Source organism: Pteropus medius, unplaced genomic scaffold (genome assembly GCF_902729225.1).
Source record: "Pteropus medius unplaced genomic scaffold, Ma_sr-lr_union100, whole genome shotgun sequence".
NCBI lineage: Eukaryota > Metazoa > Chordata > Mammalia > Chiroptera > Pteropodidae > Pteropus > Pteropus medius.
Genome location: NW_024354502.1, coordinates 20,680,364 through 20,695,199, shown reverse-complemented (window position 1 = coordinate 20,695,199; position 14,836 = coordinate 20,680,364). Strand labels below are relative to the sequence as shown.

General features: G+C 45.1%; 1 long non-coding RNA gene across 1 annotated transcript in view; it reads left to right on the top strand.

Annotated features, from left to right (window-relative positions):
* Positions 1-9,388: 9,388 nt before the first annotated feature.
* The window catches only part of LOC120595525 (uncharacterized), a 13,539-nt gene continuing 8,091 nt past the window's right edge, over positions 9,389-14,836 (top strand). Inside the window, exon 1 of the long non-coding RNA XR_005650885.1 lies at positions 9,389-9,569. This is a non-coding gene — a long non-coding RNA (uncharacterized LOC120595525). The remainder of the gene's footprint in view (positions 9,570-14,836) is intronic.

The following is a 14,836-nucleotide window of genomic DNA, read 5'->3' as shown; positions in this document are numbered from 1 at the left end:
ACATCAAGCCTGGCCCCGGCCCTTCTCAAGATTCTGTGAGCTATCTAATTTTCTGTAATAAAACTCTCTGCTAAAACTCTGCTTAAACTAGAGTGGATACTGTTGCCTGCAAGTATGCACCCTGATTAATATATATATTAATAAAGACGCATTAGGCATCTTTGTGTCTGCAGTGCCCAGCACAATGCCCGGTTCATGAGAGATTCCACATGCATTACTAAATAAATGTTTGAATGAATACATTTCTCTTAGAGTGCTTACTGTATAATATGGGAGGCACACGTGAGAACAAACATCTCAAGGCAACAGATTACAATAGTTATAGAGTCATATGGTAATGGAGTACAAAGGTTATGAAAATGTAAAGATGAGAGCATTAAGGTCATTCCAAGGAAGGAAGGTAACATTTGAGACTGGCCTTTAGAAATGAGTAGCAATTTGTTAGCTAGACGAGATAAAGGTCATTCTAGGCAGGAGAATGGTGTATGCAAAAGCATAAACATATGAGATGGTAGAACACATTTAGGGAATGTGTGTGATGGCACAGGATATGACCCTTTGATCAAGAGATAAAATGGGAAGGGAGGAGATACCAAGGTTCGAATAACAGCAATGATTATAAAGGCGAACCTTTCTGGTACTTTCTAGATACTGGATACTGAACTATGTCACTTACATATATCATCTTATTTAATCCTCGCTGTTGTCATTACTTTCATTTTACAGGTTGAGTGACTTGCCCAAGGCATAGAGTTGCAAGTGGCAGAACTTATATTCTCATTGACATCTCTGTGACTAACATGGTAAACAGTTTAGACTTAATCCTCAAATTAACAAAAATCAATCAAGGTTAGACAATAAATAATATGATTAGATTGTTATTGCCAAAAGATTAGAGAAGGGAACTCGACTGGAAGGACTAGTTAGGGGTCCAGAGGAGAGATGATCCCAGCCCATAAGTCAAGAGAATGGGGAGGATCGAATATATACGAGAAATATTTTAAAGGCGCTATAGATAAAACTTGGAGACCAACCCCGTGTTGCAGAATGGGGAGGCAACATGAGTCAAACGTGAGGCCAAGATACAAGCTTAGGCAGTTGGGTGGATGGTGGCATCATTAATACAAATAGAAAAAAAACGGCAAGGAAGCTGGTTTGGGGTTAATTAATAATTTTGGTTTTAGATGTGTTAAGATTTGATTTTTATAGAACAATAGCTTGAAGATCATCAAGACATTCATTTGCCCAAAATGTAGTCCCCGCGACCCTGGAGCAAAGCCTGGTGCTCTGGGTGTCTTGGCAGCTGTTCAAGCATGACTGGAATCTGGCTCAGCATTAGGCTGATGAGCACAGAGCCTTGCGTTGCTGCATATTTAAAATTACTTGTCAGGCAATGGAGCTGCGGAGAAGAAAGGCTCTGACTGGGGACGGCAAACATCCGCGCCGTTCAATAATTCAGCACAGAGCCTTTCTTGGCTGCAGAGTTACCATCACAAGGAGAATTTTAAAGTCAACCCCAATTTCCTTGCTAAGTCATGCCTGGGCAAGCTGGAGAGTTGCCAAAAGACAAGAGAAAACTCCAGGCTCTTCATAAACAGGCCCTGAGAGATAACGGGTATTGCACGATAAAGCTGTCAGCAGTGCCGGCACATGACTCATTTGCATATGTCACTTCCTTCAGCACACTCCAGCTAGCAGGCCGTGAGTCCAAATCCTGTGGACAAATAAAGCTGCCCAGAACAACCTCTTACAATCAGATTCAGGTTTTATTCTATGCGGGGTCTCGCCCCATATCCCTCATCCTCACGCTGCTCTGGACCAACTCACAGCCCCTCCAACCAGAATGGAGCTTTTCTAAGGGAGGGGCATTTCAGAGGAGGGCCCTGGGTTGGCCCTTTTGTGGGGCTGGACAGTGGAGATGCTGGAACACTGCTACCTCTACCACCAGCAGCCAACTTCCAAAGCTCTGGGAGGACTGACAAAATCAGTTTTCTCAGCACATTGTCTCCCTGATGCCCTCAGGCATTGCTACTGTGCCTCCTTAATTAGACCTGAAGCCCTGTCGTACCCAGACTTGGGGATCAATTACAAAGCAGGGGACCTGTAAAGAGACATTGATCAGGCATGCACAGCCCTGCCCAAGGTACGGTATTGATGCTTGTTGACTGGTTAGCTGCCTGGTTAGGGCTGGATTCAGGCCTTCAATCTTTTTCTTTTTTTGAGTTAGACACTGGGCAAGGCTGCTCCCAGTCAGAAGGATCTGACCTGGGTGCTTGAGGGCACTCACCTGGCCTGCTTGGCCTCCCTAAGGGCCAAATGACCCATATCTCAACTGGCTTATAACCCATTAACAGAGCCAGCAGCAAGAAGAAACTAGGAATAACAAACGTGTCTTTTCTTTTGGGCTGGCTCATCCCTGCACGAGGATGCCAGGCTTGGTGGATAGGACACAGGCTGGATTTCAGCTCCCGGGCCCCCTCTGCCAGGTTCTTTGTGCCAGCCATCAGCTGCACAGCTATAGGTGGGTCCCTGCCTATGACTGGCTGTGTGTGATATGCCAGCCAATGAATCCTGCTTTAGAGACCCTTCTGCAGTCCCTCATCCCCACTATGTAATTCAAAATAAAAATAATAGTGAGTCTTAAAATACAAAATTTACATGAATTTTGAAATTAAAATGACTTTACTTTGGATGTTTAGACTACAAAATTTTGGTTCAGTTCTCACTGCAGATGAACTTTTTTTAGTTTTGTGGAAGGCGCCTGCTGCTCTGGGTCTCTAAGCTCATGTGTAGGCCTCCCATTGGGCATCTCTGCTCCGTGCCTGGGGCCTGGCCCCTGCCTCTCTGGCCCACCTCATCCTCCCTCAGTATGCCCAGCTCCTACTTTCCCACTTGTATTGGTTCCCAGAGTTTGGAGGAACTTGAAATGGTCCATCCCAAGAGCCACACAGTTTTGTGTATGATCTTGTGTGAAGACCCCTAATATTTCCCTAGTCTAATTTTGTTTTCACTGTGTATTATGTTTATTTTCTTCGCCTTAAGGTAATAATTTACATACAGCAAAACACACTCTTTTTAGGGTACACTCCTGCATTTTTTGACAAATATATGTAATTATATAACCACCACCACAATCAAGATATAGAGCAGATCCATAACCCCAAAAAGTTATCACCAGGACCTTGATTTTTGTCATATATTCTAGGCTCTAGCAAATGGAAAATCTAGCCTTGTTTTCGAATCTCTAGAGTGTTTCTCTGCTTTCTGCTGTTATTCCCCACCTGAAGCAATGCATGCCAGAGAACTGAGGGGGAGATACTCGGGGACGGTTAGGAAATTCAGAAGCGGGAATCTCAGTTAATATTCCAATATCTAAGTCCTCCTGCCTAGCCAAAGATAGAGCCACAAGAAATGTTGATGAATCAGTGAATAAATTTCTGAATGAATGAAGCAACCTAAGAGCAGAAAGGTAGGTGTTGTTTTCTTCTCAGTCCTTTCTGGGTACCAGGAATCACCAAAGAGACTTCGAAGCTGGGCAGCTGGTCCTATGTCTTCATCCAGGCTGCAGCCCTATACCTTTGCTCTCCTAGCTGCTGGGGAATTTTGGGGTTGACTTCAGCCCGAGGCGAGGTCTGTGTCCTGCATTCCTGTCTCCAACATTGCTCAGTATAGTCTCGTAGGCTCTTCCGGGAACAAAGAAGTGTCTCCTGGGCCCATCCTTGCTCTGCCTGCCACAATCCACCCAACACACCAGCCCCTCAAAGCTTTTCTCCCCACAAGAAAAAATGGATTCACTTGGACTCCTAATTATACAAGTGTCAGCGAAGGACCCTTTCGAATTTTGTTAATTATAAAATTTAATCTTCCCAGGAAATGAGATCAATGCTCCCTTCTTCACTTTGTCTGCAGCCAAAGGATCTGTATCAGCAACCATGGGTGGGGATGGTATGTCTTTACAGAAGGAAAAGATTACGATTGATTTGTAGTGATGTCTGTATGAGATAGGGGTACTTTCGATGTTACTTCTCCAAGATGTTAGAGAAACACCCTTCTGTGGCAAGTCTCCCATTCTTCTCGGAGGCCCGGTTGCTGATGCCGTCTCTTCTAGAAGGGCTCCGTCTGGAAGCAGCTGTGTAACGGCATTCTTTTCGTTACCAGGTTGAGAAAGTAAGATGAAAGTACTGCTACGGTTCTCTGTGCTGGAGGAAAAGCAATACAGGTGGCCGAACTGGCCTTCGGTTCTCATCGAAGGTCTTGGCAGCAAGTCCAGGGATGCTTTCACTTTTTAGGGTCCTGATGGAGGTGTGTGCTGTGTGAGACAATGAACCACACGGGTCCCACCTCATTGCTTCCTCTGATGAACAAAAAACAGGCAGCCCAGCCTTGAGAATTCTAAGCTGCAAAGGGAAAATGAGCAGTCCCAACTCATATCCACTTGGCTATTGCACGTGCTGGCCCTACCGGGGTGGGCTGTCCATTGAGGGTTTGGTTATTTCTTGCTTTTGTTAACTGGTCACAATAAAAAATGAGGACAGAATCCCTGGGCTTTGAGTAAGAATTGGCTGAAGTACCTGGCAGAGCTCTTCCTCCCCCTCCCCCACCCCCATAGGGGGTAGACAGGTCTCTGAGTGCCCAGTGGAAGCAAAGATTGAACAAAGAGGTGCATTTTCTTCCTGCAGGGCTCCTGGGGACCCCTGAGGGGACAAATTTGGGGAACAGCAGCCAAAAGAAGGCTGCTGAGGGCCAAGCTCTGATGATCTCCGGTCCTCACTCACTGCAGATTAAAGCAACCTCACTGTGTCCAGATCATATAAATATTGAATAAGGCTGCTTGGAAGATTTGAGATGCTTAAAGGAGTTGGAAGGAGGAGGAAGAATTCAGTGCCGACAATGGTATCAGAAAATGCTGACCCTCAGCTAAGAGCTAATACAGAAGTCAGCAACAAAAGAGTGAAAATAGATTCTATCAGGAATGGCTTCTATTCTTGGTTTACAATTTGCACATGTATTACTTCTGAGGTATAAGCTGTGCAGAAATTTGTCTGGGTCAGAACAATCAGAAAGAAGAAAGCACTCGTCTCTCAGTCAGATTTCCTAAAGTCTCCTCTTTTATTTGGAAGCCCAGCACGTTAACTCGAGGCTCTTTCTGCACAGCAGGAGAGCTCTCTGTGCCTTTCTGGGACACATGCTTTCAGGGGCTTCTCACGGGTGGGCCAGTCATTTTTGCTAGGAAGCTTTCCCCGACACCCCAGATCTGGGCCAGGCCCCCCTCTCTGCACCTCCTTTCCATCAGTGCGCATATGACTCTGGTTTGTACATGTGTCCATCTTTCCCACAAGCTATAGTGACCTGGCCAGTTTCAGTGCCATACTCACCATTACATCCTCTAACAGAGTTCACAGTATGGAGTAGATGCCCCCAAAACATGTATTAAATACACACATGAAAAAGAATGAATGGGGGAGTGGGCCGTGTGGAACAGCTGCTCCCGTGGCAGCCGCCCCGCCCCCTCCCCCCCCTACCCGGAAGGTGCCTCTGAGCTCTTGCTGTGTCTCCTCCTGGCCAACTGCTGCTTCTACCAGGAGATGAGCTGGGAATGCTCCTTTTGCAAAAGAGGAGTCCCAGGTTTTATCCTCTGGCCCCTCTCTTTTCCTAGCGGTACCCACCAGTTGCTCAACCTGTCCACCCGAGAGCTTAACACATACGGGAGTCGACTTAGAAGACACGAAACTCCTCCCACGGCGGGTGAATCTGGGTACACAGCCCGGTGTGGTTTCTGCCGTGTGCTTCAGGGTTGAAGCACTTCCTGGGTCTCTTTCCAGGCTTTTCTGTTTCTCTCACCATCGCTGGCTGTTCTAAGTCCAGATTTGTGGGGTTTCTGACGTTCTTAATATTTTCCCTTACTTTCCTTGAAAAGGGCTGAGCTATCTCTCATGTTTTTTCTCCTTTGTAGGCTCTTGGGAAAGCAGGCAGTATTAGGTCAGGGTGCCTAGACGTTTAGTTGAAATTGTCCTTCTTATAACCCTCTGAAAGATGCTGTAGTCCCCACCCCCAGTCCCTGGTAGTCATACTGTGTCTTTCTCAGTTCTGTTCTCTGTCCTCCAGACCCTTCTGAAAATATGGCCCACTGAATGCATATACCCAGGCCTCACACCCCATCAGGGTTCACACTCCAAGGCCTACCCTCCACAACTCTGCCCTGCAGTAGCTTCCTCACTCTGTCACACCATCTCCTGGGCCACACACTGCTGTGCTTCTCAGTCTCCCACTGATACTCCTCCCTAATGACTCACACTGCTGCACAGTCATTGGCCCACCCTGGGTCTCTTCAATTCACTATGATTTAGGGGAAGAGCCTCACAGTTTCAAATTGTGCCTCTACTCTGTCCTCACTTGCTCTTTGTAATGAGAAGGTGCCACAGGTCTTGAAAAGTTAAGCAGGAATTTGCTAGGAGTTCAAAGGGAAAAATCTCATTCCAGGAAGAGGAAACACCAGTACAAAGGCCCCAAGGAAGAAAATCAAATAAAAGAGGGACAGCCAGACACCTGGTGTGACCTGAGGAGGGGCGGGGGTGGCGTGGGGCGGGGAGTGTTGGGACAGAAGCTTAACCTTTAAAAAGATTTTATGGGAAATCATCAAAACATCTTTGGGCAAGAGTTATTGATTAGCTCTGTGTTTATTTTCAATGTTCCTCATATTACAGACAAAGGGCTAGTGTTTTTGATAAATAAAGACCTTAGAATTGATAAGAAAGTTGATTAGAAAAGTTAATCAGAAACTAACTTTTATTAAAAATAGCCGATAGCTCCACAGAAGGAGGTACAGAACATATGATCAGACAGTTCACAGGAAAGGAAATACAAATGGCTCTTAAACATATAAAAGATGTCCGACCTCACTCATAATAAGAGAAATGCAAATTAATTCTCTACTGAGATTTCATTTTCACCTATTATATTGGCAAAAATCCCAGAACTTGATAACACATTCTTTTGGCAGTCTCAAAAATTACTGGTAGAAGTGTAAATTAGCACAACTATGCTGGAGGGCAATCCAGTAATATCAACCCAACTTGTAAATGCTTATTTGCCCTTTTCTTCTAGGATTTTGCTATAGATATACTGTAAATATGAGGTAATGTATATTCAGGATTATTAATTATAGCATTGTTGTAATGGTAGAATATAGGAAGCAGCTTAGTGTCTATTAATAGGGTACCATTACATAGATGATGGTCTAACTAGACAATGGAATACCATGCAGCTGTGAAAAAGGATGGGATGGCTCTCTGTACCCATAGGAAGGAGTTCCGAGACATCCAAGACAGTTATTAGATGATTAAGCAAGAGGTAGGCCAGTCTATAAAGTTGGCACATTTCGTGTGAAATGGGGGTGGGGGGGAGAAATGAGAATATATATTTGCGTTTTCTTATAAAAGCATAAAGGGATGTGGGATGAGTACAAAATGGTTGCCCGAGTGGAGGCGGGGGAGGTACGGGCAGAGAGGGGATAGATGTGAGGAAACTTCACTGTGAACCTTTTTACATTTTTTTGAATTTTGAATCATGTGAACATAAACCCTATTCGAACATTACATGAAAAAAAATAGAGTTCTCATACTCTTTTTTTTTTTCAGAATAGTTTTCTGTTGTTTGGCTGCCCAGAGAGACCCAGCACCTGGTTGTATGACTTGTTACATTATCTCCAGTGTTAGAAAATATTCCCCTCAAATAAATTCATAAATGTCTTCTAAGCAGCGGCTCCCAGTCTTTTTGGCACCAGGGACCGGTGCTCCTATGAGAGTCTAATGCCCGATGATCTGAGGTGGAGCTGAGGCGGTGATGCTAGTGCTGGGGAGCGGCTGCAAATACAGACGAAGCTTTGCTTGCTGGCCCGCCGCTCACCTCCTGCCGTGTGGCCCAGTTCCCAACAGGCCAAAGATTGGTACTGATCCACAGCTCCGGGATTGGGAAACCTTGCGTTAGAGGGTGACTGTCACCCAGCTGTAAGTCATTACATCTTCCCGAGGTCGAAGATACCTCCCTGCCCTTCTGGGGGCTCTCATTTAGGTTTCTGAGTTCCTTGTGTGCTTCTTTCCCACTCGAGTTGAAATTTTCGGATGGTATTTTTTTTTAATAAAGCCAGTGTCTGCCTTTTATTCTGATGTCTTTCTCCTTTAGGCATTCTCTCCCTAAGATGATCTTGCCGAGAAGTTCTCGAGAACTGGTCACTCTTGGTGCTTTGTGATTGCTTTTCCAGACTCCAACATTATGCATATCAAATGTAGTTATCCAATTTGAACACCTTGTAAAAACATTTAAAATCACTTGGTGAAAATCCCTCAAACAAGAAGCAGCTGCATTGGAGAAAGAGCCAGCTGGTTGCTCACCACTTTCTCGGAAGTGTGCTGAAGCACGATGTTCAAGAATTCCACGAGGTGAAGGGCAAAACCACTCTACGGATACCCTTCAGCTGGGGTGCGATTGCCTGAGAAAATGGCTCTCTCCACATCCAGCTGCGTTCACAAAGTCGCCCTCTGTAGGAGGCAAAGTTGGAAGTTCTCCTAAGAGAGCTTCAGGTCTGGGCTTTTCTTCTGTTGGCCTCCTTGCTCTGTGTCTGTGACACCTGTCATTCAGGTCCAAGCTAACTTACCACCTGCACATCTGCAAACAGATGTTGAATGAAAGGTTTATAAGCTCAAGCCCAAGCAGGTCGACTCGCTCCTCTGCTCGTCTCTAAATATGACTTTTTTTTTTTTAAAGAGTTCTGTTCACTCACGTATAGTTGGTTTCATTTCTGGGATTAAAAAAAAAAAGTCTATATCTTTGATTATACGCATGCACTCTCCAACCAGTTAGAAACTCCTGGAGTACAGAGGCCACCTGTTTTTTATCTTCGTTCCCCCACAGTTGCTAACACATAGCCAATTTTCCATAAATACTTGTTAAATAAACAAATGAGCGACTGGTTCTCTAATACTTACTGTGTATTTAGATCAGCTCTGGCCAGTAGAAATTTCTGTGATGATGGATATATATAGCCACGTTGTCCAATATTGTAGCCACTAGCCACATGTGGCTACTGAGTACTTGAAATGTGGCTAGTGTGACTGAGGAACTGAATTTTTAATTTTAATTAATTTTATTTAAATGGTCACGTATAGCTAGTGACAACCATATTAAATGGTGTAGATTTAGGTTATTGTCTATATAATTCGATCATTTACATTGCTAAAACCAACTGTGTAGCCCTCTCGAGTTAACTTTTTGTATTTAGTACAGACCAGATATTTTCAACAGCAGTTTTGGAAGCAGTGAACAAGTTTATTAGCACTTCCCATGGCACTTGCCGTCATCACCACGAGAAAACAGGCCAGAAGGAGGAAGAGCGAATAGAAATTAGTTCTGCCTGTTTTTTTTCTGAGAAAATCTTGTGTTCCCCAAGAGTGTAAGCGGTCAGCCTCTTGCTTTATGACTCACCCACAAGCCACCCTCTACGACTTCTCCAAGGCCCTGCCAACAGGTCAGGCACAGAGTCAAGGCTGAGTCTGAGGGAAGACTGCCACATGGTGAGTCATCTGCACCATTTCTTAGAACAGGTGTTCTTTGTGGAGCCTCCTTCGAGGGCACCCCACCCAACTTGCCTTTACCTGCAGGGTGCCTGGAGCCCCAGGACAGGCAGGAGGTTCATTTCTGTTTGGGAATGTCTGGGGGGTGGTGTGGAGAGACCAAAGACTTGTGCCCAGAGATCCCACAGGGAACTGGATCCAGGGGTGGGTTTCATGATCCGGCCACTCTGGTGGATCTTGAAGTTGCTGCTGGTACCAGCAGAACCTTCAGCAACTTTAATGTCAAGCCGGGACCCTTTCTTCAGCACTGAGTCCGTCTGGTTCCACCCGCTGTTGCGGCATGCGGGAAAGCCTGGGGCTCTTCAGTCACAAGCCGGAGGGATGGCTGCAGAGTAGGCACATGTGTGCGTGCCCGTGTGTGTGATCCCCTAGGTGACATTGTCCTCTCTTGCAATAGGACAGAATCTTTACACCCAAGGTAAACAGGACTCATTTCTGCTAAATGAAGGGAGCTCCCTTTGCCTCCTGGGAGGAAATGTCCACAGAGCAAGTCATGAAAGTGTCCGTGGTGCCAGGTGACTGAGTCGGAGGTCCCAGAGCTGCCAGCATCCTCCTTCTCATCCCTCAGGGATACAGGCAAAAGGCACATGCTCCTTAGTCCCATGCCACGCAGCCCCTCTGAGATAGCCCATCCAGCTTGCTACCTCTCATTTGGAAGACAAAAAGACTGCAGGGCTGGGTCCCTGACACAGCAGAACTCATGAGGTGCCTGAGGCTCAGGGCAGTGTCTGGGTGCAGTCTTCGGTTGGTGATGAGCCATCTTCTGGAGCCTAGAGTTGTTTCAACATATCCGACACACCCTAGAGGCCCAGCAGGCAAGGTGGGGGAACCCATGCTACACTTGACACATGGGAGAAGCTCTAGTTACCAGTTGCACAAACAACGCCTCATTCAGGGGCTCAGGTAAGTGTCAGGGTAACTTGTCACTCCACACTGATGCACCTTGTCCTTCCTTCACTCTGCCTCTTCTTCCAAACTCACCTTCGAAATCTTCAGTGCCAGGGCAGGCCTGTGTCTGGAGAAGAGCTGGGGTGTAGAGACCCAATCATCGCAAAAATAATGTGCCAGCAGCATGGCAGTCTACTGTCAACTTGTCATTGGGGCTTTTGCATCTAAAAGTCCTATGGTTTCCATCACTGCCCTACTTTTTCAGAACTTCTCATCCTGGCAGATCGTGTGGCTATTTCTGGGTCAAGTATGACTTAAAAGATGGGTGTGAGTGGCTATTCCAAAAGACTCTTTTCAGATTTCCTGGAGAAGGATTCTGTCCTAGCTTACTGTTTGTGGCTCTGTGCATTTCTTGGGATGCTGAAGTTTACTATCTACAGAAATTATTTCCTAAATAAACAACACTTATTTAAGGGTAAGGGCATGTCTGGAAAGCGTAGTTACAGAAGCGTAGTTTAGATTTTGACTGCTGTTAGAGAAATTAGAGATCACAGCTTCATTTTTATGGTGAAAAAAAAACAGCACCAGAGAGGTTAAGCAATTTGGCCAAAGTCACTCTGCTTATAGACAGAGCTATTAGAACCTCAAGTAGGTATAAGTCAGTAGGTTGTGGTTGTCTTCAGATGAACATAGGGATGTACTCTGTACTCTCTACTTAGAAGAAAGGGTATGGATTCGAAATTATTCTGGTTACTATTTTACCAGTATCAGATACTCTGCATTTTTTCATGTATTAAGCATGGCGATAACCTATTCTCTTCTTTACTGGAAAATGTTTTGCTTTTGCTTTTCCCCTAAATTGCACCAGCTAATTTTTGTCATTTGGAATTCACCTGATTGACTGAATGTGGTCACAGGGGAAGACCCAAGTGAAGGTCTTGTTGCCAAAAGGGCAAGTAAAGCCAGCCTGGGACCGTTTTTACATCCAGGGCTCTGGATAGTGCCATATGTCAAAGATGTTGAGACCTCTTGGGAGGATGACCCCCCAGGCTGAACTGGGGACAATGCTTGTTCTTTCCTTTCTCCCTGATAATGTGCCTGTCAGCTCTCAGGAGATGTGGACTGTCTTGGAACTGAGATGATAATGGGGGGCTGATACTTTTTTATGACTTACATAAGCTTTGATCAAATGGACCCCTTCGACCTTGGTGAGAGATACCCAAAGCCTTTTTGCTACGGAATAGGATGCACACAAGATGAGTGAAGCCTCTGCTTTTTCTGTGGGCCAGATGGGTATCTCTCCTCATTCATCCTGGAAATGCAGGGACCAGAGCCTCTCAAAGTAAGGTCTGGTAAAATGATCAGTTAATGTTTTCCACAAGATTCTTTAGAGAAGGTTTTTCGCTTGTCCTGCTAGAGGTCATTCCAGTTCTGTTTATGAAATAGTTGCTAGTTAAGAATCTGGCTGTTATCCATTCTCTATGTTGGGCCAGTTTTGTGGTGGGAATCCTGTTTTTCTGGAAATGTCAGGGTTATAAGCATAGTTACAGAATTCAACTGGCTCTTGAGCTGATGGTCCATGTATCCTGCTCATCTAGCACTGTGTTTTACACTGTTTTGTATTTTTTCCTCAAGAAGATGTTGCATTCGTTGAGCCCAAATAATGCAGTTTACATTTTCTTCCATTTCCCTTCTAGCACACGGCCTGAACATATTGTACATTCTACTAGACAACTTGAGTTTTAAAAGGCTTAAATTAGGTAGAAACATACATTTATAGTAATATATGTATGGATTGTATATAAAATAAAAATGTGTAGGCAAAATACTGTGTTGCTTATTCAAGTTGGTAATGATAAACAAATTTTTTTTTACAAAAAATTATCTTTGTAAAAGACTTCTATTCAAAAGTCTAAAAGTTTTCAATAATGTCACTTAACAAATGCAGTAGCACATGTTGCAGAGACAGATAAGTTAGCTTGGAAGGTGCGAATTTTGCATTCACACATGTGAATAAGCCAAAAAACCCCTCTGAAAACTGAGAACCAAAGAAAAGGTGGAGAAATGCCACAGATATTAAACAGGTCCCTGAGTAGATGGTTTATCACCTTAGCATGTGTCGTGAGGATAAACTAGGCACAAATGTCCGTTATTTGGACAGATAAGGAGAAAGCGCATTTTGAGAATGCTCTCCCAGAGCTGGAGAGCTGTGGCTCAGAGGTGACCAATGCCACTATGTGCCACCCCAATGCCTGACACGTGGGGAAGCCCATGCCCCGAGAAGCACTTGAAGCTCGGGTACAACCGGAAGTTAAAGGAAGCATCTGGCTCCTGTTCTCTGAGTTCAGCTGGAAGTCAAAGGCAGAGTGGTGCCCAAGCATTTTATTTTATTTTAATTTTTAACAATAAGAGGGCTTACGCAGTCCCTGCTACGTCGACGTGATGTATGTGATCCACAGCTGCCAACGCAGAAGGCAGGAGATGGAGACTCAGACTCTGGAAAGTAGCACTTTATGGGAGATAATAAGCACGAATAGCTACCATTTTTATGTAGAAATTGCTCAGCCCTGGAAGGCTCTGTGAGGGGAGGAGCTGGAGGAAGGGATTGAAAGGAGGAATTGTTCTGCTCTCTTGGGTGCTGGTAGAAGATTAAATATCAGCAATAACACGTGCACTTAAATCGTTCCACTGGGCTGGAGAAATTTTGGCCCAAGGTCACTTATTTCCAGTTCTGAATAAAATGGTCTAAGTTGTTGCCTTAACATTTTTAGATGCATTTTTGAGCTGGACTTTGACCATGCTGTCAAGCAGGCTTTTGGGGAAATGTTAGCGTTGGAAACTGCTCCCTCTGCAAGGACCCTCGCTCATGGCCTGGAAGAGTTAACCCACTTTCCCAGCCTCCTCCGCGCGCCTGGAGACCTCCCCACCCACCTGTCCGAGTGGCTTTTGTCCTGGTTCCTGGTTGAAGCTCACAGAAGTCCCCACCTTTGCTTCTCTGAAAGACTCTACCAAGTCTGAGAAAAATAACAAACAAATGGCAAACTCAGCCAAACACACACACACACACACACACACACACACACACACACACACACACACACACACAAGTGAACGTCTGCATTTGGATTTTGCTTTGAGTATAGTAATGTCTGTTTCTTTAAAACATGTCACTGACTTTTGCTTTCATTGGTCGCAGCCAAATTTAACACTAGATTTGATGTCAGAAATATGGCCCTGGCCGCCTCAGTGCAGACTGAGGGAGCCCGCTGGAAGAAGGTGTGTGCTTCTGCCCATGACCCTCTAGTTCACTGCCCATTCGATTGGAACAGACTCCCATTCTCCTTTTTTTGGTGAGGACTCCACAGGCAAATTGAGTTTCTCTAAAACTGTTCTACCCCTTCCTGAGTGAGACAGTCTTGGATGCAGGAATTTCTTCATTGCCGAGTCAGGCATCATACACTTGCTATATGTCTCAAGCTAAGCTGTGTGAGACCAAAAGCAGAAGGGGCTTTGTTCGTGCTCATAGAGATTACATGCAGACATGGAGCCCAAGAGGCCCCTGACGCAGGTTGAGGAGGGCTCAATCAAGTACCTGTGACTTTCTGGGGGCCCCTATTTCCAGGTTTAGACATCCGGTAGGCACCAGACATGTTCGCTCCAAAAGCAGTACTGAAAATGTCCCCTTTCGGCCCGGAGAAGAAATGAACTTCCAGTATGTATGTGTTTAATGTTTAACATTTAACTGGCTCTCAGGGTGTGGAAAAGCCCTAGTTTGTAACATTTGCCAATTTCTGTGGTGTAAATATTCCCAGCATGGCCGATTTCAAGCTACCAATGTGATGTCAACTGGCTTACAAAATTCTTGAATATTAACGATGGGCTTTCACGAGCAATAGCCAGCTCCAGCTCACCGTCAGCACTATACCAGCATGATGTTACTGAGGCTGACCCGAAGACTGAGCACTGGACTGGCTTCAGAGCCAGACAGACATGGAGAGGCCTCCAACCTTGGCACTTGGGAGGTGCATGTTTCAGGCAGGTTCCTTATCTTTGGAGCCTTCAGATACCTGTCCCAAAGATCAGCTGTGAATAGTAGTAATCACTCTTTCAGTTGCAATTGGTGGAAACCACCTGAAGAAGTATAAGAGAAAAGGGAGGAATTTATTGGTTCATGTACACAATTAAGAGATGGGAGTATTACTGGAACTTGCTTTGTCTCTTTTTGTTGTCAATGTTTTTCTTTCCGAAGGATAAGGACTCATGGTCCCCAGAAATATCAAACTTATATCCTTATAGTTGAGTAACCAAAGATGAAAAAC